General features: G+C 45.5%; 1 pseudogene; it reads right to left on the minus strand.

Moving 5' to 3' along the window:
• Nucleotides 1-298: 298 nt before the first annotated feature.
• Nucleotides 299-27,267, minus strand: LOC117887217 (annotated as a pseudogene).

The following is a 27,267-nucleotide window of genomic DNA, read 5'->3' on the forward strand; positions in this document are numbered from 1 at the left end:
AAAGATGAGAAGTGATCTGAACACATGATCTATGTACAGGATTCAACATTATACAAATTGACACACACAGGAAATCGGGAGTTACAAATTCTACTAGAAATGTACAATAAAAGAAAAAATCAGAACTGCACAGAACTACACAACATGAGCATTACTGTCTGATTGCTTTATATTATAAAAATTGCCATTGCCTGGAGAATTATTCCTGCAAAGTTATAATCAGACTTTATCAGCAAACACACTACATTTATACTGCAAACACCAAACATGTAAAAAAAACCCTATATTTAAGGCCTGCTCCTACTATTGAAATCAATGACATATCTTCCATTGACTTCAATGGGAATGGGGGTTATTCTAAAAAATGTACAAGAATAGGGGGAAAGAAGGTTTCTTATGTTAACAATAGGGCATTTTCTATTTTTTTTAATTAATAATCATATAACTATATCCTTCACAAATCTTCATGTCTTTACCAAAAGATGATATTCATCCTGTTACTCCATTTTATTTCATTACATTTTCAGAATTAAAGTTAAGGCTGAGCCATCATTTCCATTCAAAGTCCCTGTATTTTTTTATTCCTCAGAATGTTATTTCAAATTACCTTTTGGTGTTAGAATTCTCATACTTAGCCCAAGACCTCTATTATTTTTTAAAGTTATATTATAAACATGACAAAACAAAACAAACCCCCTACATGAACAAAGCACCTTTATAAGGATACACCTTTGTACAAAAGGTTTTACATGTAGGTAGAGGGAGAATGACACTTACGAAGTTCCACTGCTTGTTTCTCTAAAAAAGAAACAAAAATGGATCAATGATTAGTTGAGGAGCTTCTCTTTCCAGGGATATACATTCACGGTGAGATTTGCAAAATTACTGAAGTAACTAAGGGGCAGAAGTCCCAATGACCCCGACATCACTTAGGCATCCTTGGAAATCCTACTGGTAAAGGATTATACACGTGATGGCTGAAATTCACCTATGCTGTGCAGGCCTAATGCAAAGCCCTCTGTACCACTCAGTGCCTACATAGGCTGTGTGCTATGGGTCAAGCTTCAGAGCCACTGCACACACTCCAGCATGTCACACGAAGAGTCTCTAAGTTTCCCCTGAATGTTTTAGAATTACTAAAACTTTATGCTTTCCCCTTCTCTTGTCTATAACATTGGTCTGTGTCAGTACTAATATTCAGTGCCAAAAACTCTTTAACCCAAAGTTAAGGCTGGTGGTGTCTTGCATAGGTGCCAACTCCGTGGGTGCTCCGGGGCTGGAGCACCCACGGGGAAAAATTGGTGGGTGCTCTGCACCCACGGGCAACTCCCCACCCCAGCTCACCTCCGTCTCCTCCCCTGAGCACGCTGCGGCTCCACTTCTCCCTCTAGCTCCCAGTGCTTCCCGCCGCAAAACAGCTGGTTCGCTGCAGCAAGCGCTGGGAGGGAGGGAGAGGAGGGGGAACGCAGTACGCTCGGGAAGAGGCGGGGCCGGGGCGGGGATTTGGGGAAGGGGTCCAATAGGGGCAGGAAGGGGGCAGAGTTGGGGCGGGGACTTTGGGGAAGGGATTGGAATGGGGGCGGGGCAGGGGTGGAGTTGGGGCGGGGCTGGGGGTAGTGGCGGGGTCGAGCACCTACCGGCGCCAGGAAAAGTTGGCGCCTATGGTGTCTTGTGTCCTTCCAGAACATTGAGTTCAGCAAAACTGAAGCTTTGGAAAAGCTGGGAATACAGAGTAAAGGTACAAGCCCACACAACCTGAACTCTGCTCCTTTTAAGTGATACTTCAGTACACCCACAATACCCAGACTCACACTCTGCCTGCTCCCTGTACCGAACAGGAGCTACTCACACCAGCCCTACACTCAAACACCTCACCGACTCCACAGAAAGAACACCACATCTGCTAAATTTTATAGCCCCTTCAACCTCTTTAACAATCCGTTCACCCATATGCACACAATGCCAACTGACATTATATTTTCATTTCCCTTCATTAAATTCACAGACCACATTCATCTCCCACCTAACAGCTGACAATCCCCATGGCAAGAAGACCCCTGTGCCCTCCTGCTGACATACCCACATCAGACAGCACGAACATGAGGCATACTGGATCTCTTCCAAGTACACACACACCTCTTTCCTTTGATCACCCACATAGGAACACAAGAATGGCCTTCCTGGTCAGACCAATGGTCCAGCTAGCCCAGTTTTCTGTCTTCTGACAGTGGCTGGTGCCAGATGCTTCAGAGGGAATGAACAGAACAGGGCAATTTATCAAGTGATCCATCCCGTCGTCCACTTCCAGCTTCTGACAGTCAGAGACTTAGGGACATCCAGAACATGGGGTTGCATCTCTCACCATCTTGGCTAATAGCCATTGATGGACCTATCCTCCATGGATTTATCTAATTCTTTTTTCAACCCAGTTTTCCTTCAGGTTTCACAGGTTGACTGGGCATTGTGTGAAGAAGTACTTCCTTTTGCTTGTTGTAAACCTGCTGCCTATTAATTTCATTGGGTGACCTCTGGTTCTTATGTTATGTGTAAGGGTAAATAACGCTTCCTTATTCACTTTCTCCACACCAGTCATGATTTTATAGATCTCTATCATATCCTCCCTTAGTCTCTTTTCCAAGCTGAACAGTCCCAATACTTTTACTTTCTCCTTATATGGAAGTTGTTCCAGACCCGTAATCATTTTTGTTTGTCCTTCTCTTTACCCTTTCCAATTCTAATATATCTATTTTTGAGATGGGGCAACCAGAACTGCCCGTCCTATTCAAGGTGTATCATGGATTTATATAGTGGCTTTATGATGTTTTTTGTTTTATTATCTATCCCTTTCCTAATGCTTCCTAACATTTGGTTAGCTTTTTTTTTTTTTTACCTGCCATTGAACATTGAGCAGATGTATTCAGAGGACTATCCACAATGACTCCAAGATTTCTTTCTTGAGTGATAACAGCTAATTTAGATCCCATCATTTTGTATGTATAGTTGGGATTATGTTTTCCAATGTGCATTACTTTGCAGTTATCAACATTGAACTGCATCTGTCACTTTGTCACCCAGTCACCAACTTTGTGAGATCCCTTTGCAACTCTCTGCAGTCTGCTTTGGACTTTATTATCTTGAGTAATTTTGTATCATCTGCAAACTTTTCCACCTCACTATTTATCCCTTTTTCCAGATCATTTATGAATATGTTGAACAATATTGGTCCCAGTACAGATTACTGGGGGATCCCGCTATTTACCTCTCTCCACTTTGAAAACGGATAATTTATTCCTACCCTTTGTTTCCTATCTTTTAACCAGTTACTGATCCATGAAAAGACCTTCTCTCTTTTCCCATGACTGCTTACTTTGCTTAAGAGCCTTTGGTGAGGAACCTTGTTAACAGCTTTCTGAAAGTCCAAGTACACTATATCCACTGGATCACCCTTCTCTACATGTTCGTTGACAACCTCAAAGAATTCTAGTAGATTGGTGAGGTATGATTTCCCTTTACAGAAGTCACATTGACACTTCCCCAACATATCATGTTCTTCTAGGTGTCTGATAATTCTGTTCTTTACTATAGTTTCAACCAAATTGCCTCATTCTGAAGTTAGACTCACAGGCCCATGATTGCCTTTGGAGCTTCTTAAAAAAATATAATAAAATAATAATAAAAAAAATCGGCATTACATTAGCTATCTGGTACAGAGACTGATTTAAGTGATAAGTTATATCCCACAGTTAACAGATCTGCAATTTCATATTTAAGAACATAAGAACTCCATACTGGGTCAGACCAAAGATCCATCTAGCCGAGTATCCTGTCTTCTGATGATGGCCATGGCCAAGTGCCCCAGAGGGAATGAACAGAACAGGTAATCATTAAGTGATCCATTAGGCAACCTTAACTGCTTTAAGAAAGGTTTTTGTCAGTGAGTTTAACCCCCTTTCCATAACCCCTTCTCCCCTCAGTGCAGCTCCAAACCTCTTTCCCCTTATTACCCACTACTCCTCTGCTCCCTAATTCCCACTCCTCCCCAGCAACTATTTGCATGTGGAATTTATTTTCTTTTCAAAAATATCTGAGCAACCTCTGAGGATTCTGATGCACTCAGATTACATTTTCCCAAAATAAAACACCCTATTATAGTAAGGTGTCTTCTGATTTCTGCCAATGGTTGGATTTAAACTCACAGGGCCTGGCTGGTACTCAACTGCTAGAGCCAAAGCAGCTTATGCTAAGCCACACCATCGTTGTGAGTCAGAGCTTGCTTTCAGCACTCTTGGGCTGTCTCTCTGCAAGGTGCTCAGTATAATTCATTTGGCTCCTAAGCATTAGGCTATATAGAGAGCTAATCCCTTTTCAACTTTGCTCCCCCAAAGTGAGCTAGGCAGGCCTCTCATTCATTCTCACAAGAAATGGCTTTGGTGCCTAAGCCACCTGACTCCAGGAGAGGGGTTCCTGCCTGTGGTCAGCGAGCAGAGCTAGGCACCTCCCTGCAGCCTGGATTTAAGCACCAAACTCTGTGAGAAGGGCGGGGCTTAGGATACAATCCTCTCATTGGCATCTCCCATTGGCTGGCCTAGGTGGCTCCCCATCTAGCATGCTGGCTTTTGTGGATCCCATTCTAAGGTGCCTATCTCCCTGCATGCATTGTAGAAGGACCAGAGACACCTTACTCAGGCTTTGTGGATCACAGTGCTGTTCCAGTGATCTTCTAGGCACCTAAAAGTTTGGTGGTGTGATGCTCAATGTTGGAACACCCAAAACTGGGTCCTTTTGTGGGTCTGGGCTTGTGTAAATTAGTCCAGCTCCACTGATTTCAAGAGAGTTATTTTGATTTCTACCAGCAGATCATCTGACCTAAGAGGTAATTTCTATACAAAGCCCCCTTTTTTGGTTGTTGTTATTATCTTTTGATGTGAAATTTCTCAGATTTAGGCTTCCCCTGCTTTAAAAAATGTTAAATTGAATAGTAAATCTTCCAAAAGAACAGGAAAACACCACCACCACCACCCTGCTACGAGGATACAATTGTGTACAGAATTTGACTTATGCAAAGAGAAAGACTGAGACTTGCCAAATGGCTGCGATGGCTTTTCCTCATTGATTATTTACTTACTCTATTGGATATTCCACAGGGAGCACCAATGTAGCATGAGAGTGCATTGCACTTTATTAGCAAAAAATTATTTTAAGTATAGATATCAGGCATCTGGTGTCTCTGCCTTGTCGTGGCGGGACAGCTTGTGTGCTCTAACAATCCCCAGAGTTTGTGCCGATGGGGGCTTTTTACTCCTGGCAGGTTCAACTATGCCAGATTGGTCTGTGGGGGAGGGACCAGACAAAAACAAACACCCTGGTCCTCCAAGTTGGGGGTTAGGCACAGGGCTAACAATCCTGTCCCGTAAAAAACAAAATATGTAATGGAAACAGTGGCGGAGAAATCAACTATTACCGTGTGTGATGGCCTTCAGGAGTCAATGACCCGTATGACTGCCAGTGGCGAAAGCTAAAAGGAAGCCAGTGGCAAGAAGACTGAAATGCTCAACACAAAGACAAAAATAAACTTGGTTTTTAGAATGTACGGACAATATATGAAATGGGGAAGCTAGCTCAGGTCACAGCAGAGATGAGACGCTACAGCTTACACATCCTGAGTGTCAGTGAGAGCAGATAGATGGGATCAGGAAGAGTAACAACAGCCTCAGGAGAAACTTTGCTGTATTCTGGATGGGATGATGGACAACACCATGAGGGTGTTGTTATCCTTTTGAAGAAGGGAGAGGAGTGGAAGTCCATCAGCAGCAGACTTATGAGAGCCAGACTGAAAGAGAAACATAATAATATCACCCTGATTCAGTGCTATGCTCTGACAAATGACAGTGATGAAGAAGCAAAGGACAAATTCTACATTACACCTATTGTCATGGGACACCTGAATGCCAAGGTCGGTAAGGACAACACAAACAAGGACAGAGCAATGGGAAGACATGGGTGTGGAGCCATGAATGAAAATGGAGAGAGGCTTTTAGATTTCTGCAATATGAATGACTTAGTCATCCGCAGAACTCTATTTCAGTATTGTGAAATTCACAAGCTGACATGGTGCTCTCCAAATGAACATAAGAACATAAGAAAGGCCGTACCCGGTCAGACCAAAGGTCCATCTAGCCCAGTATCCTGTCTACCGACAGTGTCCAATGCCAGGTGCCCCAGAGGGAGTGAACCTAACAGGCAATGATCAAGTGATCTCTCTCCTGCCATCCATCTCCATCCTCTGACAGACAGAGGCTGGGACACCATTCCTTACCCGTCCTGGCTAATAGCCATTAATGGACTTAACCACCATGAATTTATCCAGTTCTCTTTTAAACTTTGTTATAGTCCTAGCCTTCACAACCTTCTCAGGTAAGGAGTTCCACAAGTTGACTGTGCGCTGCGTGAAGAACTTCCTTTTATTTGTTTTAAACCTGCTGCCTATTAATTTCATTTGATGACCCCTAGTTCTTGTATTATGGGAATAAGTAAATAACTTTTCCTTATCCACTTTCTCCACATCACTCATGATTTTATATACCTCTATCATATCCCCCCTTAGTCTCCTCTTTTCCAAGCTGAAGAGTCCTAGCCTCTTTAATCTCTCCTCTCTTCCAAACCCTTAATCATTTTAGTTGCCCTTTTCTGAACCTTTTCTAGTGCCAGTATATCTTTTTTGAGATGAGGAGACCACATCTGTACGCAATGGTAGCAATAAGAACCAGACTGACCATATGATGAATGATCAATGGCAAATGGCGATGTTCACTGACAGAAGTGAAAGTGACAAGGGGAGCAGACGTTGGAGGTGACCACCACCTTGTAACAGCCCCCATCAAGCTAATACTGAGACTTGTGGGTCCACCAAACAACATAAACATAGATGTTATGACGTTGACAAGCTAAAGTCCCCTGAAATACAGAAAGACTTCGTTCTGTAGTTAAAGAACTGGTTTCAGGCACTTGCAGACCTGGATGAAGAGGAGTGGAATGCAGATGAGGAGATCAACAAGAACTGGGGCAAAGCAACAACAATCTATAAACAGAGCAGTGACGCCTGTTTAGGCTACAGGCAGAAGAAAAGAAAAGAGTGGATTACACCCAACACATAGAATGCCATAGAAACTAGATGAGCCCTGAAGAATAAAGTTTTAGATACAAAATCTCAGAAGCTAAAGGACAAACACTATGAGCAATATAGCAAGGCACAATGGGAGGTCAAACGCCTTGTGAGAGTGGACAAACAACACTATATTGATAATCTGGCAATACAAGCAGAGGATGCAGCTGCCTGTTGTGAACAAGGAACCATCTAAAAAATGATGCAGCTTATCAGTGGCAAACGGCAGACACCAACAAACACACTCATTAGGGACAAACAAGGTCACCTACAAGAGCAAGCTGGTTTTCAGAAAGGGCATGGATGCATAGAACAGATACTCACTCTACAAAACATAATAGAACAATGCTTAGAATGGCAACGGCAACTCTACATAAACTTCAGAGACTTTGAAAAGGTCTTTGACAGTATTCACAGGACCAGCCTATGGCACATTCTAGGGGCATATGGAATTCTTCTCCGTATAATCAACATCATTAAAAGCTTCTATTCCAACTTTACATGCAGTGTTGATCACAGTGAGCTCAGTTTTGAAGTCAAAACAGGAGTAAGTCAGGAGTGTCATGTCTGCAATCCTCTTCAATATTGCCATTGACTGGATAATGCAGCGTAAAACAGAAGACATGCCAAGAGGCATCAGATAGACACCCTTTTCATCCCTTGAAGACCTAGACTTCGTAGATGATCTCTCTCTCCTATCACATAGTCAAAACCATATACAAGAAAAAACAATCCAACTCAACACATTCAGCCAGCAAATCAACCACAATAAGACAGATATCCGGACCATTAATATTGCCTCACCATCACCAATATGGATAGAAGATCATGTTCTCATCAATGTAGAAACATTCACATACTTGGGCAGCACCATCAGCTAGGATGTGGAACAAGCAAGGATATCCAGAATAGAATCAATAAAGCCAAGAACACCTTCAGGAGCTTGAATACAGTCTGGAAATCATCAAAATACAACACCAAAACCAAACTCAGAATTTATCAGAGCTGCATACTTCCAACACTACCTTATAGTGCAGAATGCTGGGGAATGACAAAGTATGACGTGTCCAAACTGTCTTCATTCCATACAACCTGCCTCAGAAAAATTCTCTGTATCTTTTGGCCCAGAACAATCTCAAACCAAGACCTATTCACACCATGCAGCCAAGAAGATATGAGCACCATCATTACCAGGAGGCATTGGAGATAGACTGGCCGTGTGCTTCGGATGGAAACTGATTCCATCACCAGAATAGCAATTAGATGGACACCCGAAGGCAAGAGAAAATGAGGTCACCTGGAAACAACATGGCGAAGAGCTGTGGAAGCTGAGCTGAAAAACATGGGGCACAGCTGGGGAACCATGGAAAGACTTGCCAGAAACAGACAGGAGTGGAAGAGCTTCGTCACTGCCCTAAACGCCAGGGGAGAGGCAGAGGCAGATTAGAGTTTTGTGGGGCCCTGGGCCAGAGTAAGTGGGGCCCCTCCCCACCCCTTCCTCCTTCAGTCTCCCCACTTCCCCCAGAGCTCCTGCTGGGGAAATGGGGTCGGGGCATGAGGGCTTGCCCCGCCCCACCCTCCCACCCATCACTTCTGCCAGTGAGCAGGGTTGTGGTGCGGGGGCTTGCCCCGCTCCGCCCGCCCGCCGCTCCTACCAGGAAGCAGGGTCAGGGCATGAGGGGTTCCCCTGCTCCCTGGCAGGAGTGCCGGGTGGGTGGAGCGGGGGAAGCCCCCGCACTCCAACCGCACTCCCCGGCAGGAGGGCCAGGCGAGTGGACAGAGCAGGTCAGGGTGTGGGGGCACCCATTTTTCTGAGGCCCCCCAATTGGTCAGGGCCCCTGGGCACGGCCCTGTTGGCCCAGTGGCTAATCTGCCACTTATAATAGATACTAACTAACTAATAGATATCAGGGCCAGGCCTAGGCTTTGCAGAGTCTTGTGAGAAATGAGACAGACATAAGTGACCCCAGAAGACAGAAGACTGAGCAAGATGCAGATATAACTGCTTTGATCTGGGTTTCTGATTCAGCCTTGTTGCCTAATTTTCTCCTCCTTCCAATTCCATACCTCTCTCTCTCTCTCTCCATAAATGGAAATATCATGGTCTTCTGCAGTTAGGACAAGATTGTATCTTGCACAACACCCCTACACAAGAGAGTAAGGGGGAAATGAAACCTCCTTAGTTTCATGCATGGGCTCCCTGGATCCTTGCTGTGTGCATTGGATTGAGGGAGGCTCAGCTGGCACAATATGCACCACTGCAAAGGTGGGTGGGGAATGAGCAAAGAGCAGCGGACAGTGGACTGAGCTTTCACTCCATCCTACAATGCTGCAGGTAGGTACTGGTGGAGACGTCCTCTGTGCTGGAGCCAGAGACTGGTGCAGGTTACCACCCCCCTGCACAAAAGGGGAATCTTAGTAGCATTTTCTTCCCTGCACTGCTGGGAGGTGGTGCAGTTACACGCTTCCCATCACGTCTGGCCAGTATCAAATCGTTTACTGTATTCATTTTTTTAAAAAAAGAAAATGTCTTGCTAATTACACTGTATTTCCTGCTTCTAAATTTACCTTTGATTTTGAAGAGGTAAGCACTAAGGACAAAGGAACCAAACAAAACCACCAGGATCACACACATCGCCACCATCCAGGGATTCACCTTTGGGAAAAAAGGATCTGAAAAACAAAATCCCAGAACGACTCATTACTTTGTAAGCAGGGACAAAAACCAAATGACTCCATTTCATATGATGCCTACCCCTGTGGGACTAGTCTAAAACAAGGGAGGAAGTATGGCCCCATCAGCACTGCATAAAACACTAGAAACAGCTATTAAAAGTGACTCCAACCAAGACAGACATCAAATTTGTACATTGGTGTATAAGTGAGCCTGGTTTGATTTGCTGCTTCTTGTACAATGAGAGGCAACACTCTCCAGTCCTTCAGGTAGTGAGATGGGACTTGTGAGACTTGAGTTCCAGTCCCAGATTTGCTGGTGACCTGCTGTGTGACCTTGGACAAGTCCTTTCCCCTCTCTGTGGCTCCATTTCCTCTCCAGTCTTTTTGGGGTCTTGATTATTTAGATGCCTGTTCTTTGTAGCAGGAACCAACTGTCACTATGTGTTTTTTGTGTGCAGTGCTCAGCAAAGCAGGGCTACTATCTCACATGAGGAATCTAATGTAATACTGCCACTAGCAATAGTAATGACCATGGATCAGAATGTTGAAGGGTTAAAGTCGTTGATCAGAGTGGTGTTCTACCAGGGGAGAACAAGGCTTTCAATGTTAAAGAACACTCAGAAATTGCCAGGTTGCTGAAAAAATTGCCTGTCAATCCACTATTTCCCCCAAATCTTTCAATGAATCATAATCACAATTCATCCAAACTACTGTGCAGGAAGCTATTCATTACTTGTGATCCTCTTGTTTAAACCTCATGTCTAAATCTCACCACTTCTTCCCATACAATATCTCCAAGGTCTGACCTTTTCTCTCTGCCCTCGCTGCCAAATTCTGGTCTAAGCCTTGATCACCCCACATCTTCACTACTGTAATCTCTTCCTCCCCAGCTTCAGTGCTCCCCCTTCCAATCAAATCAATGCAAAATACCACTATTAAGATCTCATCACACAGACTATATTATCAGCCTGTTTAAATCCCTCCATTGGCTCTCCTCTTCCAATGCATCAGACTCAAACTTCCTGTCCTCACTTACAAAGCTCTCCAGTTTAGCCCACCCCACCTACCCAACCCAGTATACCATCACAAGGTCAATTTCCAGTTTCACTTCCAGTGATGCCAACCTCAATCCCCCAGTTCTCTACTTCTTCAGCAAGGTATTCTGTGCTTTCACACATGCCACTCCTTATGAGTGGGGAAAGCTCCAGTCAAAATTCATAAAGCCTCTTGTCTTCCTTCCAGTCTCTCCTCAAAACTCATCTCTGCAATGATGCAACCTGATAATAGCTAGGCAGGTGGTGAGCTGTGATCATTACTATTTGCAGTCAAAGATTTAAGAAATGATAGATAGTGGTGAAATCTTGGTCCCACTGAACTCTAAGAGTTTTGCCATTGACTTTAATGGGACAAATATCAGAGGGGTAGCCATGTTAGTCTGAATCTGTAAAAAGCAACAGAGGGTCCTGTGGCACCTTTGAGACTAACAGAAGTATTGGGAGCATAAGCTTTTGTGGGTAAGAACCTCACTTCTTCAGATGCAAGAAGAAGTGCATCTGAAGAAGTGAGGTTCTTACCCACGAAAGCTTATGCTCCCAATACTTCTGTTAGTCTCAAAGGTGCCACAGGACCCTCTGTTGCTTTTTAATGGGACAAAAAGATTTCCATTGGGGTTGAGTCTCGCAAATGAGTTAAGTGTTGTCCCCCATCCCCAAATGGTCAATAGGATATCTAATAATCATAGATTTATGTAAGAGTGGGGAGAATGTTTGGCTGTTTGTCTACTGTGCCTTCTGATTACTGTTCATTCAAATACAGTTAAAGGTTTAGGATGATATATACAAAATCTCCTAAGTCAAAGAAAGCAAGTGGGACATAACACATTCTTCAGACAGGTCAATATTTCTCTACCAGAAATGACATAAGGGAAAAATAACTAGATTCCTCTACTGCCTATATAGTATAGGTGGGAATTTCAGAAATGCATAATGTCTAGTCTATAATACAAAAACATGTTGCCAGCATAGCTATGTCAGTTGGGGATATGATTTTTTTTATCAACATAGTTATACTGACAGAAGCCCTAGTGCAGTCACAGTTATGCTGGAAAAACTGCACTAAGGCTGTGTCTACACTGCCACTTTCAGCGTTAAAGCTTTTGTCATTCGGGGTGTGAAAAAACACACCCCTGAGCGACAAAAGTTTTAGCGCTGAAAAGCGCCAGTATAGGCAGCACTTTATCCCGGGAGCTGCGCTCCCAGCGATAAAGCTACCATCGCTCGTTTAGGGTGGTTTGGTTTTTTTTTTTTTTGTTTTTTTTTAATAAAGCATGTCTACACTGCCCATGTCGCAGTGCTGCTGCAGCCACACTGTAACATGGGTAGTGTAGACATACCCTTACACACGAGTATTGTTTATGTCAGTTATAAGTCATAAGAGGAGGTTACTCACCTTATGCAGTAACTGACGTTCTTCGAGATGAGTGTCCCTGTGGGTGCTCCACATCAGGTCACGATGCGTCCCAGCACCTTTGATCGGAGATTTCTACAGCAGTACCCCTATGGGCTGCGCACGCGCTGTGCCTGCCTCATGAGCTGTCAGTGTTTGAATAACGCATGCATGGCCCGGGCTCCTCAATTCCTTCTCTACAACGGAGTGTGTTCCAGATTCTGAAGTAGAGGGGAGGAGGGCGGATAGTGGAGCACCCACAGGGACATTCATCTTGAAGAACGTCAGTTACTGCACAGGATGAGTAACCTCCTCCTCTTCTTCTTCTTCGAGAGATGTCCCTGTGGGTGCTCCACTTCAGGTGACTGAAAAGCAGTATCCCTTAGGATGGTTGGGACTTCGAATCAGGTAAGAAGGCTGTTGACCAGACAGCTCTACCCATCCTGGTGTCGGATGCTGCTGTGTGCATGAAAGCGTAATGATTGGCGAAGGTAAGGTTTGATGCCCAGGTAGCTGCCCTGCATATGGAGAAAGGCAGTGGAAGTGGAGACAGCTCTAGTAGAGTGTGTTCTAATTGATGTAGGAGGTTGTATGTTCTTCAGTTGGTAGCAGAAACATATGCAGTCTGCAATCCATTTGGAGAGTCTCTGGATAGAGATAGCTTAGGCAGGGACTTCGGATGTGTATGGAGTGTGACCTTATCACGGAAGAATGTGGTATACAGAGATTCTGCCATGAGTGCTCCCATTTCTCCTACTTGTCTGGCAGACATGATTGCTATCAGCAAGGCAGTCTTCATGGATAGGTGGAGAAGGGAGCAGGTAGCCATTGGCTCAAAGGGGTTATCCATCAGGGCTTTGAGGACTAGGTGGAGGTCCCAGGGCGCAGCAGGTGGTTTTACGTCTGGATATAATGTTTGGATGCCCTTCAGGAACCTTTTGGTTACTGGATGGGCAAAGACCGTAGTGTTGTCAATCTTATGGTGAAATGTGGTGATTGCCGCGAGGTGGACCTTGAGGGAACTCGCGGAGAGACCTGATGTTTTAAGGTAATCCAGTATCAGTGGGAGTGGAGCGGAAACTGGGGAGGCCTGTTTGGTCGTACACCAAGATGTGAACTTCTTCCATTTATGTAGGTAAGTAGTGCGCGTGGTGTGTGTCCTGCTGTGTAGTAGGACTGTCCGTACTTGTTCAGAACATGCTAATACCTCATTAGAGAAGCATTGATTAGCCAGGCCCTCAGGTGGAATCGCTGTATGTCAGGATGAAATAGCTGGCCCCTGTGCTGTGATAGGAGGTTGCTGAGGAGGGGGAAGGAGAATCGGTGGCTTGACCGACATCCACATGAAGAAGGGATACCATGGTTGTCTGGGCCACGATGGGGCTATTAGAATGATGTTGGATCTGTCCTTTCTTATCTTCTGTATTATTCTGTTCAACAGAGGTTTTGGTGGAAACACATACATGAGAGTGTCGGTCCATGGAAGCATGAAGGCGTCTCCTCGAGAGTGTTTCCCCCGGCCGACTCTGGAGCAGAATGTCGGGCATTTTTTTGTTTATTGATGTGGCAAATAGATCTAGTTGGGGATAACCCCAGGTCTGGAAAATGGTGGATAGAATGGCATTGTTGAGTTCCCACTCATGCTCTATGGGGAAGGATCAACTGAGTTCGTCTGCGGTGGTGTTCTGAGAACTGGACGAGTATGAGGCGGAGATATGGATATTGTGTTGAAGGCACAATTCCATAGTTTTACCGCCTCTGTGCAGAGGGAGTGGGACTGGGCTCCCCCATCTGTTCACATAGAACATGCATGCGATGTTGTGTGTCATGATCTGAATTCTGCAGTTCTGTATAATGGGAAGGAAATGGAGGCAGGCATTGCGTATGGCTTGGAGCTCTAGTAGATTTATATGAAGTTTGGTTTCCATAGAGGACCAGAGGCCCTGAGTGGTGAGGTGACCCATGTGCGCTCCCCATCCTGTGAGAGATGCATCTATAGTGATGGTCAGTGAAGGGAGCTCTTGTCAGAAGGGAATCCCGGCACAGATGTTGATAGGAGAGGTCCACCAGAGGAGCGAGTCCTTGACTTTCAGAGGCATAGTTAGCAATTTGTTTAATCTGTGAATATTTGGTTTGTATACCATGGCTAGCCACCCCTGAAGGCATCGCATGTACAGGCGGGCATTTGGGACCACGAATGTGGAAGCGGCCATGTGCCCTAACAGCTGCAGGGAATCTCAGACTGTAACCTGCAGGGTAGCATGTATCTAGGTAATTAGGGTACCCGTTGTGTGGAATCTGTCCTGGGGAAGAGAGGCAAGACCCATGGTGGAGTCGAGGTGTGCCCCGATGAACTTGGTTTGTTGGGTAGGTCGTAAGGTAGATTTGCTTCTGTTTATTTGCAGACCCAGGGTGTGGAAGCAGTGCACAGTTGCAGAAGTTGCTCGGATCACCTCCAAGTGAGTGGGGGACTTGAGGAGACAATCATCCAGGTAAGGAAAAATGAGGAACCCTTTCTTTCTGAGATGTGCTATTACGACTGCTTGCACTTTTGAGAAGACACATGAGACAGTGGAAAGGCCAAAGGGCAGGATCTTGTATTGGTAGTGTTCCATTCCCACGGCAAATCTGAGAAAACGTTGATGGGCAGAGTTGATAGTGATATGGAAATATGCATCTTGGAGGTCGAGGGTCGAAAACCAATCTCCCTGCTCCAGCATCAGAATTATCGTTGGTAGAGTAACCATCCGGAATTTCTGTTTCTTGACAAACTTATTTAGACGTCAAAGATCGAGGATAGGGCGCCATCCACTGTTTTTCTTTTCTGTCAAGAAGTAGTGGGAGTAAAACCCTTTCCCTCTGTGTTGAGCTGGTACCTGCTCTATCGCTCCTAGTTGCATGAGGTGTTGTACCTCTTGATGGAACAACTGTTCGTGAGAGGGGTCCCTGAAGAGGGATGGGGTGGGAGGGTGGGTGGGGGGTATGGAAAGGAAGGGGATGGCATAACCTGATCTGATCATTTCCAGGACCCATCTGTCCGTAATGATGGCTTCCCAATTGGCAAGGAACGGGCACAGATGGTATCCAAAGAAATGGATGGTTGAAATCGACACTGAAGAGGGTGGGAGGTTTTCTATACCCCTGACCAAGGCTTCAAATTTGTTTGTTTGAGGCAGGAGGGTGGGTCGCCGTAGTTTGTGGAGGGTGACGTCGTTGGGTTCTGGGTCTATGGTGTTGTTGTTGCTGCGTATCATATTGTCTGAAATGTTGATTTTGTGCAAAAGCATGGCAGCGTGGCCATTGGTATGGTTGATATCTGTACTGCCTCTTTTTTGTGGCAGGTGGCTGGATGCCTAAAGATCTGAGATAGCACCTGATTCTTTCATGAAATGGAGGACCTCATTGGTTGTAGAGGTGAAGAGCTTGTCCCCATCGAAGGGAAGATCCTCGAGGTGAAGAGCTTGTCCCCATCGAAGGGAAGATCCTCGACAGTGCTCTGTAACTCCTTGGGAAAAGATGAAGAAGTAAACCATGAGGCACACTGCATGATGATGGCTGTGGATCTGGCGGATGCATCCGCAGCATCGAGGGCGGCCTGAAGAGCTGTGCGGGAGATCAATTGGCTCTCAGACACCACCACTTGGAAGACAAACAACAACAATTCAAACACATTATCAATAAATTGCATTACTTTAGCATAATTTTTGTAGTCATATTTTGCTAAGAGCACTGCGTAATTTGCTACTCGAAATTGCAAAGTGGAAGATGAATACACTTTGCACCCAAAGGAGTCCAGTCTCTTGTTCTTATTGTCAGATGGGGTAAATTGGAAAGGCTGGTGCTTATTTTTCTGGTTGGCCGCCTCGACCACTAGCGAATTGGGTGATGGGTTAGTAAATAGAAACTCCGAACCCTTCAGCGGGACAAAATATTTGTGGTCCAGTCTCTTGCTAGTGGGGGTTATCATGGCCGGGTTCTGCCAGATAATTTTAACTGGTTCCATGATGGCCCTATTAATTGGTGGGGCTATTTTGGATGAGGTGGTAGCTTGTAATATGTCGGTGAGTTCGTGGTGGGTTTCTGGTACCTCCTCCAGGGTAATCTTGAGTTCATTGGCTACTCTTTTAAATAATTCCTGAAAGTGAAGGAGGTCATCAGTAGTGGGAGGTGGTGGGGGCACTGTGGCCTCCTGCAGTGCTATCTCTGTAGGATGGGGAGCGATGTCCTGTGCAGGCGGAGCGACTACTTCAGGTCTTATCTACCTATCCGTGTAAGAAAGCATCGGGGAGCACCTGACAGCTTTTCTACGGGCGGCACAGTGAATGCTCGATTGTGCCGTGGTGTAGTTCCATGGATCCCAGTGTGGCCATTACCCAGGAAAGGGGGTAGGTGATCCCATCCAGGGGTTGCCATACCAGTGTGGGTAGCCACAAGGATAGGAGGAGCACGGTATAATGTGTCTCCCACTTGTAGGTAAGCGAACCTGGGAGGAATATTGTGAGGAAAACATATGGTCATCGTCCTGTTCCTCCTCCTCCTCCTCTCCACTTGAGAGGCTTGGAGCAGTAGGGGAGTACTGCATATAGGGTGCTGAATGTCCCAGTGATAAATCAGTGCCGAGTAGTGGAGATTGAGGGGTATGTGACACTCTTAAGTCCCCTGGATGTAAAAACTGAGGTGGTGCAGTGACACCAGGTGCCGAATGATAGTGAGGGGAGTGAGTGGTGACTGAAGTGGAGCTGGTGCCGCTGCCGTTGGTGCAGGCAGAGTCTGCAGAGGCATCTGCTGCACCAAAGGTTGCATTGGGGCTGCATACTGTGCAGTAGCGTAGGTAGGGGGGTTCAGGAGAAGCAGCTGCTTCCCCTCAGTACATTTTTCAAAAGCAGCGCCTGCTGGGCCGCCACTGGGGTCCTGCAGGCAAGTGGGGGCAGCACGGTCAGACTCCGGAGGAGCCATTGGGGGGGGTGGCGGCCGCAGCCAGAAGAGCGAGGGAGCCGGCTCCTCGGCCATCGCGCCCCACTCTCAGCGCGGCCCGAACATTGCCACCGTGGCCGCCTCCCGCGGCAACTCAGGGCTTGGAGGCCGAGTGCTCCGCAGTTGGCGGGCAGATCCCCTCTCCCCGGCAGCTTCCTGCTTCTGGGCCGAGGGAAGCAGGAAGCTGCCGGGGAGAGGAGATCTGCCTGCCAGCTGCGGAGCGCTCAGCTGCCGAGCCCTGAGCCGCCGCAGGAGGCAGCCACGCTGAGTGTGGGGCACGATGGCCGAGGAGCCGGCCGCTTCGCTCCTCCAGCCATGCCCGCTGCCCCCCCAATGGCTCCTCCGGAATCCGGCTGTGCTGCCCCCCCACCCCCTTGCCTGCAGGAGCCCAGCAGCAGCCCAGCAGGCTCCACTTTTGAAAAAAACGCTGGGCTGCCCGGGCCGCACGGGCCGAGGGAACCAGGAAGCTGCCGGGGAGAGGGGATCTCGCCAGCTGCTGCCCGCCCCACTGCTCTGCTTCCCCCAGCCCCTGGGAGAAGTGAGCAGCGCCCGCTCCCCCCCACCACTGAGCCCCTCCGAGGGGGGGCGCAGCATGGCCGCAGCATGGCTGGAGGAGCGGGGAAGTGGTGCGGAGCGGCTGGAGGAGGAGCCAAGGAGGGGTGTGGCCAGAAGAGGAGCCAAGGGGGCAGGGGAGAGTCTTTTTTATGGTTGCTCCCCCTGCACTGAGAAGCTGGCTATGCCACTGATACTGTGCCGTAGGAGTAGATGCCCCAGAAGTGGGTACTGTCGGGCAGGCAGGCGACATGAGGCGGCTTGGTGCCGGGAACGTTGGCTGTGGTGGGTGAGAAAGCGGTGCCGCAAGATCAAACAGCGGTACCACGATCTCTGCTTGTGCTCTCGGCCCCGTGACAGCTCTCGGCACCATGCTGTCAAAGGTTGCCGAGGGAGAGCTATAGGAAGCGGGCAGCTGAAAACCCTGAGCCTTGGCACCAGGAAGCTGAGCAGCCGACTCACAGTTGGTGCCTGAGGTGCCTGCAGAGTTAAAACTGCTGAGCCATGGAGCGGCGGGCACTGGTGAGGGGGAAGTCATTTGAGACTTCTTTGCTGAGGAGTGGCCCCTGAGGGAGGAGGAAGCTGGCCATTTCTTTGTTTTACCCTTCTTTCTTGAGGGTTTTAAAGAGCTTTGCTGGCCAAGGTCAGACACGGGTCTGAGGGAGTTTTCTAAGAGGAGCAGTTTCAGTCTTAGCTCCCTGTCCTTGCGGGTTCACACTTTAGGTTTATTACAGTGGATGCCTTTTTGGGGTACCTGAGACTCCCCCAAACAGCGTACACACTGTGAATTACCATCCGAGATAGGGATGGCCTCATTGCAGGAGGCACATCTCTTGAAGCTGGGGGAGCCAGGCATGTTTGTAGCCGAGATTTTTTTTTTTTTAAATAACTCTAAAAACTAAACTATTTTCTTAAATAGTAACTCTATGATTAAACTATCTAAATTAAACTGAGAAACAGAACTATCTCTGAGTAAATCTGAGAGGACTGCTGAACTCCATCTCTAGCCAGGGATGGTAGAGAAGGAACTGGGGAGCCCGGGCCTTGCACATGCTATTCAAACACTGACAGCTCATGAGGCAGGGACAGAGCGTGCACGGCCCGTAGGGGTACTGCTGTAGAAATCGCCGATCAAAGGAGCTGGGATGCACCTTGACCTGAGGTAGAGCACCCACAGGAACATCTCCCTCTTGAAGTGCAGTTTTGCTAGTGTAGCTGTGTTCATACTAGAAGTGTTTTGCTGGTAGAGCTCTATGGGAAAAATCTTCCTAATGTAGACAAAGGCTAAACCATTTATGTGCACAAGTCCTATTGACATTCAAGGCGCTTTTGTGTGTGTGAGTATGTGGGGGGGAAATAACACCATTAGCTAACTGGATTTCTAGTTGTGTGTGTGTTTGTTTGAAATACACACTGTGGCCTTCATTGCTATGGATTCATTTTAACATAGCTAATCAGTTGGTTGTTGTTGTAGTAGAAAGAGAGAGCTTGAAGCATTGGCCTGGTACAAAGCCTGAGGCCTGAACCAAAGTCAGCAAAAATTATGCTATGAGCAACAGTCAGGCCCTGTCAAAAGCAGATGCTTGCCTGAAAGTCAGTGTCTGGTACATGAAATCGGCACCAATATTGCTAGCATTGCTAAAGCACACAATGTGTAAACACATTCCAGCAGGCCAGCACAAGAACACCCCAACCTAGCACACGATAAAATGGCTTGACAAAAGTGCTGAACAGTGATATTTTGTCTGAAAAATCAGGAGAAAAGTACAAGGGGAGGTAACAAATGTGTCATGAAACACGTAAGGTGGTACATAAGTTGTTTATCCCAGATTGTTTGTCTCAGTCTATAAATGTTGGGATACCTCACCTTAACCCTTCGTCCAGCCTAGGGGGCAGTGAAAAAGTCCTGCCACTGACTGAGCTGGTCCATTGTCACAGGCATACATGTGTTAGTGTACCTGTAACCATTGAGCCGGGGCATTAGCACCATGCTTTGTCAGCAATAAACCTGACCGAGTGCCTTTGCTACTAAATGGGTCTGTGGTTACTGGATAGTTTGATTGGAGCCTGCTGTACAGGTTATCTGGCCAGAGCCAGTGCAGCATGGAGAGAAAACACACACATGCAGCCAAACATCTGACAATATTGCCCCGACTGCTGATCTGGTAAGTAAGCAAGCTGTCCTCTGTAGGAATCACGATCTAACATGGCAGAAGGCTACATGCTAGGGAATCCCCTTAACCCCACCCTGAAAATCCCCACAGAGTTTGATAAGGTAAGGACACGCTGGGTTGCTAGCAAAAGAGTTCCATATGAATTTAAAAAATATAGTGGGGAAGAAATCTGGAACGGAACCTGTAAGACTAGGGCAGAGACTGTAGCCTTGAAAAATAAGAGTAAAAAATGGAGAATATTGTAAACTATGGCCCTGGCTGTTAAATGGTTAAGACAACACGCCACAAAATTGGTGAAGCAAGTAACAGAAACAAAGAAAGTTAAAAGAAGCAAGAGAAGTAACAGAGCCCTGGAATGCTCCTGCTGTTGTAACAGGGCAGCAAGCAGTTCAGAGACAGCAAGCACAGGAACAAAATAAAAGATTGGAGACAGCTGTAAAGAATCTGCAAAAAAGAGAAGTGGGGGAGAACACTTCAGAAACTGACCTTGTTTGCATAGACAGGCTGTGACGCTCTGTACCTCGAGGGAACACCCAGCACCCCCATGTTCATCCTTATAATATGATTGTGTTGTATCTAATGCAAAGTTTGTCAAGTTGGGTGTCTTCGGAAGGCTCATTGTGTACTGAGCATTGTTATAGTAATTGTTGTTATAGTAATGTTACAGGTTGTAATTTAATGTATATAGTTATGAGGCTGAAAATGTGTCCTCATGGCTTAAGGCAAGCCCAGGCAAAAACTCTCCAGAAGCAGAGGGGCAGTTCACACCTCATCAGGGCAGGTATGGGACAAACCCAGCCCAGCCTCACAGGAACAAAGGACACTGGCCTAGGCAACAACAAAGGATCTGTTGGACTCTCGAATGAGTCACCCCTTCCTTTAGTCGGTTTGGGACTGCGATGAGGTAATGCTCACCTGACTCTGAATGGGGGTGCCGGGGGGGGGGAGGGTGGTAAAGCCAAGAGGGAAGAAAGGACATGATAAAAGGAAGAGATGTTTGCCATGCTCTTCCTCTCTCTTCCACCTACAGCTACAGGCACCACACCAAGCGACTGAAACACTGATCAAAGGGGAGAGCCTGGCTGAAGGGCAACCAGCAAGCCTGTGGTGAGAAGCATCTAAGTTTGTAAGGGCACCGAAAGTGTTAAGATCAGCTTAGAATGTGTTTTGCTTTTATTTCATTTGACCAAATGCGACTAGTTATGCTTTGACTTATAATCACTTAAAATCTATCTTTGTAGTTAATAAATCTGTTTGTTTATTCTACCTGAAGCAGTGCGTTTGGTTTAAAGTGTGTGAGAGACTCCCCTTGGGATAACAAGCCTGGTGCAGATCAATTTCTTTGTTAAATTGACAAACTCATATAAGCTTGCAGTGTCCAGCAGGCATAACTGGACACTGCAAGACGGAGGTTCCTAGGGTTGTGTCTGGGACCGGAGATACTGGCTAGTGTCCTTCAGTTGCACAATCCAAGGAGCAGCTTACATGCTAGAGGCTGTGCATGAACAGCCCTGGAGTGGGGGTTCTCACCGCAGAGCAGGATAAGGCTGGCTCCCAAAGTCAAGGATTGGAGTGACCTAGGAGATCACCGGTCCAGATAACACCAGAGGGGAACGTCACACCCATGTTTTAAATATTGGTAGTCAACAGTGGACTTCAGGTAACTACCCTGTGCCTGAAGAATGGGGACAGAAATAGAAAAAGGTGGCCCTAGCAAAATTATAAAATTAAACTGGGGCCACTGCAGTGCAACCATCACCGTACAATAAAAGCCAGGTTCTGGTAAAAAATAAATCAGGACCTAAACTGATGCCAGTCAGAACAGGAGAAGTAAGTGCAGAGGGAGGAAAAGTAGCAGACAATACTATCACAGGATTGGTAAATCAGATGAAAGAAAAAAATGGAACAGTTCACGGAGCACATTAGGAGACAGAAGCTGTGACTCGATCACAGGGGAGTGAATAAAAAAAGATTTCAAAGTGAAAAACTGAGATTAGAATTGATGCATTAACACATGGAGTTGCCCAAAAACAGTTAACTGCAGCAAAAAGGCACTCCTGTAATCCATTTGGCATGCAAATAAAAGCAACACACATTGGGGGAACGAATGCAGGTTTTGCAAGAGCAAGTAATGACCCCCAGTCTTCTCTCAGAGCTAGGATAAAAACCAGGGGTGTGGGTTCCAAACTGCTTTATTTTTTTTTTATTTTTAATTATTTAACCCATGGAGCCACACACCTCACTCAGAGCTAAAAAAATATAACCTTCTTTCTCAAATATTTTTACATACAATTTAAGTTTTCCTTTATATCCTTTCTCGGTTTGATAAATTTACTGCTGCTGCCTATACTTTAAGATACCTTGATAGAGTTAATCTCTCTTGGCTCGGGTCTCCCTACCTTCCTACTTTGCTCTTCCCTCTCCTTTTTTCCCCCCGCTTCATTTCTGCTCTCTTTTTGTTTTAAAAGTTATAGTTTTTACAGAAACCTCCAAAAGATAAAGCAATTGAAAACAGAACAGAACAACAAAGAAAGAGAAAACAAGGAAAAAACTTTACTTTGAATAATTCCAGTAAATTAATTATTTTAACCCTTCAGGAATGCAACAACTGGAAGTACTCCTAACTTTCTTGAAGATACGGTTGCCTAGCAACAGAAATGCAGGCTCTGGTTCTAATCCTAACCACTGACTAATATTTGAAACATGGGTTTTCTTTATTTCCATATAGCAGGGTTTTAAAATAAAGTTAATATAAAGAATTGAAAATGCCTTAAGTTACTAAATTAATACAACATATTTAGCAACTTTAATTTGAATTTTTGTCAATTTTTAATAAAAGTTTTAAACAACAAGGTAATAATTTGCTTATTAACTCTTTTATTTCTCTCTCTGTTTTTTTTTAAATGCATTGCTTTCATAACTAAGTTGTTAATGCCTTATTTTGTACAATTATAAATAGAATTCTGGCGCCATTTGTTTTTAATTGTAAGGCTGCCCTGTGTTGTATGTTGTGTGTGTCAGAGAACACACATGTAACCAACATCTGACCACAGCTGTCTTTTTTTAATGTTGCTGAAAAAACAACAATAGTTTGTGGGTTTTTGATGGCTACTGACCTAATATATAAAATAATGTTGATTCCTTTTCTTGGCTGAGGTGGGTGTTCCTGACCAAACAAGACAAGTTCTGATTTGAATGTTCTGTTAGAATGATAGAAGTTTGTGTTTCATACAGGCCACTGACTTCTCGGGAATTTGTGTGAGAGGATGAAGGTAAGGGCTGTCCCTTGAGATCTCTCCACAGCACCTCGGGCTCTGGGTACCATCTGGCCGATCGGCACACCAGTCGGATCCCTCCATCCTGGTAACCCTCAACAGAGATGTGAGGTGCAGAGCCTGAAGCTAGAGACAAATGAATAAATCCATGTTGATTTATGCACATATTCAGCCTAGAGAATAAGAATGTAAACTTCCCATTTATTCCCAGTGCTCATGGACTCAGGAAACTATATGAACAAGAAACTGTAATTATTTCATGGAGGGGAAGGGGAAGCTTTTCTCCTCAGTATTGTTTTATCTCTGGATCTACACAGAGCACAGCATGGCATTTCTGGATTATATGAACCCCTTTAATTGATAATTGATCTTAGCACTAACGGATTTAAAAGAAACTGAGAAAAATAAACCATGTATTTCAAATGTGTCTTCAGGTGAAATATCTCCTATTTGATTGTATTAAATATACTGTACTTAGACCTACAAATACATTATCAGAGCAGAAGGGGAGAAGTATCTGGACATCTCCTTGAGCGTAACCATCTTGAACTGCCTCTTGACTGGTGAGAAAACAGCCTTTCACAGGATGAAAGCTTCCTCAAAGTTTTATGTAGCCTTCACCAGAATAAAATAAATCTCCAGAAGGTGACACCAGAGTGTCCCAGGGCCAGCAGATCATTAGGTACTCTTTTTCAAATGTGGGGTATCTAGTGCCCATAGGTTAGGAATGGGCATTCTTGACTGGCATGGATGTGGCTAGTTTGTACAATTAATTCCAGTTAATGTGAAGTCTGTGCAGGTCTGTTCCACTATAAAGGAGGTTATTTATGGTTGGAAGGGTGTTTTCATATAATGACAATTACCGCAGGAAACTAAAATTCAGTCCTGGGCATTAGATTTAACTATGTGAATACAGGAAATCAGATGTTATATCTCTGTTTTATTCTCTTCATCCCACACCCTCCAAAATATTAGATGACTATTGATAAAGAAAGCGTAATAATTCAGGAGCCCCTTCTCCAATTTACTTCACTTTTGATACAATAAATATTCTACCTCAGCAACAGACCATGGGTAAAATGTTCAAAGTCACCTAACTGAATTAGGAATTTAAGTCCTACTTTCAAAAGTGACATACTGAAGTTCCTATGAGGAAATGAATGGTACCAAAAAGGGAATTCTGCATAGTGTCAGCCAGTGGGGGCGGGGGAGGAGGGAGGCACATTGGTGTGTGCCATGGGCCAGGCACTCACGAACACACAAAGGCTGCTGCACATATTTTTGTGATCACATAACCAGGTGGCTTTGGAAGCCACCATGCTACTGCAATGATTTTGGTGGAGGAAGAGGAGGAGAAAGCAATTTAGCCTCTAATTGTGGAAAAAAACTTTTCTTGGAGCAACTTCACTTGACTGAGCACTGCGCTGTGTGCTCAGAAGCCAGTACTGACTAATAGGAAAGGCTAGTGAAGTGGTCCTGGGATGACCAGCAATGGAGACAGAATGTCTAGCTGACAAAGGGCACTTTCCTACAGAGCTGTGTAGAGCTCACCTTGGTGCTGCTGCAGCATCACACCAACATGAGAGTTCCCCTCCTTGTGGAGAAGCACATGGCCATTGCTATCTCTGATCGCTACCAGTCAGCAAGTCAACAATCTGCTGTTGGTAGATCAGCCGTCAGGGCTGTTGTCATGGACACATGCACTACTATAAAGATGGTGCTGATGGCAGAGGTCATAAAGCTTGGCTATGCACAGGGGGTTATAGATGGATTTGCATGGCTTTTAAAGTGGATTATCCAGTTTGCACTAACTGGACAGGTATTTTGGAAGAAGATTAGCTTCATGTGGATATGGGCCATTTTTATTAAAAAATGCTGCAGTTACTGAAAAATAAACCCCAAGGTCAACAAGCCCTTCGAATCACTCAGAGCCATCCTTGAAGGAAATACAGATACAGGCTACTGACCTGCCACCTTTAGTTCCAATCGGGCTTCTTCCATAAAAGATATCATCTTGAACAAAACAGCTGTACTGTCCTTCATCAGAGAGTCTGATACTGAAAATTCTCAAGGCAACACTCCCATTGGCGAGACCATCTTTCAAGAGCTCTGTCCTCCCCTGATATTCCGGCATCTGCTGCCCATATTGGTCCTTTCCATTACTATAGTGATGCACAAATGGGGACAGCTGGGACCGGAACCATGTCACCTCCATGTTCTCAGCACTCATCCTGGGGGACAGGTGACAGAGTAACACTATCTCCTCATCCACAATGGCTGTGACTGGCTGTTCAGGTCCAATCACTTTAAACTGAGCTGAGAAATGTACCAGGATAAAGAAAATAAACTCAGAGAGAAGTTCCTATACATGTAATCAGTCTCACACACAAGCCAGGTCTTGTTTTATACATTTTTATATTTCAGGGAACTTTTTCATAGGTTCAAAGATCAGAAGGGACCATTGTGATCATCTGGTCTGACTTCCTGTGTAACACAGGCTGCAGAATTTCTCTATGGCAAAGAGCTAGTCTTCCTGGACTGGGAATCGAATGCAGGCTATGGCAGTGACAGCACCAAATGCTGAGCACTACAACACCAGGGTGAAGGGCTCTGTGAATGAACACTCTGTGTCCTGAAGTGTATATATTCTGGGTGCTCATCCTGCAGAGCAGGGTAACAAAATGTGATAATTGACAATGGCAGAGGCAGCATGATCAGGTCTAATCATCATACACTGTGTTGTGAAATATACCAGGACACACAAGACATTTTTTTCTGCCCCCTCAATCGTGCCACCCCAGCAGAGGTGTCCACAGACGGTAGGATTAGGCCTGGTAAACTAGGGTAAAATTTCCTCCAGTTTCTTAGGGGGTTGGGGACCTGATCTAATCCAACTGACGTGACTGGAAAGACTTTTAGTGGGATTTGAATCGCTCCTCAGGGCCCCACCAGTTTCTGTGCTCAGATTCACAGTGTAGGAATCCCTTTATTGCCTGAAGACTAGTTGGCAGCTCTTGCAGACTGTCACCTCTTGCTTGCTAATCTGTAATCTTCAAACAAGATTCTGCACCCCTGAGCTCTGGGATCTGCTCTGGCTCCCAGTATATTTCTGGTGCAATTCAAGGTGTTTGATTTTTGACATGTGAAGCACTAAGGCTTGGAACAGGCTACCACCTCTCTCCTCATGTGATACGACAGTGGCGAAGAGCGCTGGGATGCTCAGTCTAACAGTCCCACTGGTTTTAGTGGGAGAGAGATGGTGGTGAGAAGAATGCAACACCCCACTGGTCTGATACCTCTACAGTCCATTCTGTCTTGGGCAGGGAATGGATGGAACAGGATGCAATTGAGATAAGGTGTGTTGGGGAATTATTAGTCCTGAAGGCTTAGGAAGGCAGGAGGGTGTTTTTAAAACAAAACAAACCAACCAACCAATCCACTATTGGACCAGTTTGGAATGTGTGCTAGATTTCATTCAGCTTTGTATTGGCAACTAAAGAGAGTGACGGGCCCTTTTTGTAAATATAAAAATCCAATAATTTTAATTATACAGGTTTGTGTTACTCAGCAGTAAAAGTGTGTCCATCCAATGAGCTGGGCCTCCTTGGCAATCTTTACAAAATACAGGTATGAACGGACAGAGCTGCAAATTACCCCAAGATCAGATCAAATAATCCAGCAACAACATAAATACAGCCAAAAAACAACTACGGCCCTGATCCTGTTCTGTGCTTATGTCTACACACTGGGATTAGTTCCATTGACTTCAATGGGACTACTCACAGGGCATAAAGATAAGCCTATTTGTAAGGGACTGCAGGCTTGGGGCCCAAATAAATCCTATGGGAAGCAGCAGAGGCAGTGAAGGTTCCTACCTGTTTCCAACTTGTGAACATAAAAAGTCATAAAATAAATAATAAAACCAAGCAAAGAGGAGCTGAATCTGGAGTTGTGGCAGAACAAGAGAATCTTCATCTTCACTGAAACTTCATCTAGAACACAGGAAGAG

This window comes from Trachemys scripta, chromosome 14 (genome assembly GCF_013100865.1).
Source record: "Trachemys scripta elegans isolate TJP31775 chromosome 14, CAS_Tse_1.0, whole genome shotgun sequence".
NCBI lineage: Eukaryota > Metazoa > Chordata > Testudines > Emydidae > Trachemys > Trachemys scripta.